Source organism: Seriola lalandi, unplaced genomic scaffold (assembly GCF_002814215.2).
Source record: "Seriola lalandi dorsalis isolate HSWRI2012SDOR001 ecotype SW California unplaced genomic scaffold, Sedor1 jcf7180001973478, whole genome shotgun sequence".
In the NCBI taxonomy this organism is placed as follows: Eukaryota; Metazoa; Chordata; class Actinopteri; order Carangiformes; family Carangidae; genus Seriola; species Seriola lalandi.
This window is the reverse complement of record NW_019444144.1, coordinates 1-2,273: the sequence shown is the minus strand read 5'-3', so window position 1 is coordinate 2,273 and position 2,273 is coordinate 1. Positions and strand designations below refer to the sequence as shown.

Here is a 2,273-nt window from a genome sequence, read left to right as displayed (position 1 = left end):
GCCACACATCATTCTCAGAAACTGTCCGAAGAGCTGTCTGCCTGGAAAGGAATACTGTGTCGCGTAAATTCCAGGGATTACCAACACAAGCATGTGTGCGTGTGTTTGTGTTCTCTGGTGATGAAAGATATGAAGACATTTTGGTTCAGTAGGTTCTTGTTAACCTAACCTCCTCCCCTGTTAGCCCAGCGTCTCATTAGTGAAAAGCAGATTTACCAAATGATTGTTAAAGCTTTAACTGTGTTTGCCTGTCTCAGGTTGTTACAGCACCAGCTGGACTGCAGCAGCATTTCAGTATATCAAAAGAGACCCACAAGGCACTTTTTAAATCAATAGTGGCCACTCAGCCTTTAGCTAATTGAAACTGCAGCTGTGGGCCTCCAGAAGCAGACATGACTTTGTGGTGGGATATCATGGACAATAAAACTAATTTAGGTGGCTATCTCTGGGATTTATAAGCGTATGCTTTGCATTTATTGTTTTTTTATGCTCATCAGGGTCCACCTGGATTACCTGGCATAGGGGGGCCTAAGGGAGAAAAGGTAAGTAGTTTACTTCCCCATGTTCCAGTCTCATCTCATTTATTTTGGTCATTATACATTCACAAGCTCCTCATTATTTTGTAAGCTAAAATTTAATTGACCTGTTGCACATGACTGAAAGATGCTTGCTGGAAGAGTATTAAATGACCGCTGTCCGTGTTCCCTCCTCCACATCCTGTTGTCAGGGAGAAATTGGAAGACCTGGGCAAAAGGTGAGAGTCTCCATTAATCACTCCATATTCTCCGCTAAGTGGATTTACTCAAAAATGAGATACAGTGCCTCCGCCTGCTTGCTAGCTGTAACTCAGAGCACTGCCTGCGCCTGGTTGTGTGCATCAAGAAATTGTGAGCAAGTGCAACCTTGACAGGAGACAGAACAGACACATTGACAGGACGTCGTGAGGGATACAGAGCTGCTGAGACAGGCTGTTTTGTTAGCAGAGGGGAGTTAACATGCTGTTGATCTCCTCTCACAGAGGGGGGACGTATTGCCTCCCTATCGACCCCTCAAAGACATCCAGCATCATGCCTCCCTGTCAGATGGCCCTCCCTCTCTTTTACAAAGGGAGAATGAGGGCACACCGCTTTATTGAAAGCTCAGGGTTTGATCACCGCAGGCAGAAGAGAAGTGACCTCCTCCATGATCAGTCACTGTGGTTGAGCAGTAAAAGCAGCCCAGTGGGAGAGCTTCACTGGCTGGTGGCCTGACCGAGCAGCTTTGCAGCACTGCGGTGCAATTTAGCTTAGTGCTTCAGCCAGGTCATAAATCATTTTATTTCCCACAAGCACGGACTCTTGTTCTATATACAGCCCATCATTTAATTAAAGAGAGCAATGTGACAGGGCTCGTTAAAGTCATTTTCCCCCTACATGTGCAGCCGTGTCTGATAAATACTATAGCAAGCAGGCTGTCAAACAAGCATAAGTGACCATGATTTCATAAACAACTTCTAACGGGTTCTTCAGCTGTGGCAGCAGTTGTTTTATTAGCCTTTTATAAACTATGTCTGTGTCAGATTGTGTGTTAAAATTGATTTCTTCTGATAGGGTCGGACAGGTCCTCCTGGACTTCCTGGGAAACAGGGACCAGCTGGATGGCCAGGACCAAGTGGGCCCAAAGTGAGTAAGTCAGACCTCATAACGTAGATGATATAATATATGACATGACTTGAGACCAGTAAGTGCCAATATATACGGTGGTGTAGATAGGTGCAGTTTTGATTTGTGTACCGATTTGTACAATGAAATACTCTGTTATGTAACATGCAACCTTTTCCATACACATGCTTGATTGAAACTGTACAAATGAACCTAGTCTCCACTCATTATGTCTTCTTTGGGGTGGAGTAGTATTTGGAACATGTGTTCCCAAAAATGAAGCCAATCCACATTTGCCTGATGTTTCCTCTGTGTCAGGGTGAGAAAGGAGACCCGGGGCTGATGGGTTTACCTGGAGCCAGAGGACCAATTGGGCCGAGGGTATGATCTACATACAACCTACGCAGACGACACGTGTATAATCTCCTCTTTCGCATTATTTTGCTTCATCTTAGATATTTTGTATCTTTACTCTAGGGTTTACCTGGGTATAAAGGTGAAAAGGTATGTGGCCATTTTTATTAAAATCATTGAGTACAACATACACATTGAATTTTATTGAATTTACTTTTGCATTTAAAGTATATATTGTGTAACACACTGTGTTCTGCTCCATCAGGGCTCTCGAGGTGA

General features: G+C 44.0%; 1 long non-coding RNA gene across 1 annotated transcript; it reads left to right on the top strand.

The window, feature by feature from the left end:
- The first annotated feature begins 78 nt into the window (after positions 1-78).
- Positions 79-2,145, top strand: LOC147820292 (uncharacterized). Its single transcript, XR_015436958.1, has 5 exons — positions 79-542; positions 728-754; positions 1,590-1,661; positions 1,959-2,021; positions 2,118-2,145. It is a non-coding gene; the product is annotated as an uncharacterized LOC147820292 (long non-coding RNA).
- Positions 2,146-2,273: the final 128 nt, after the last annotated feature.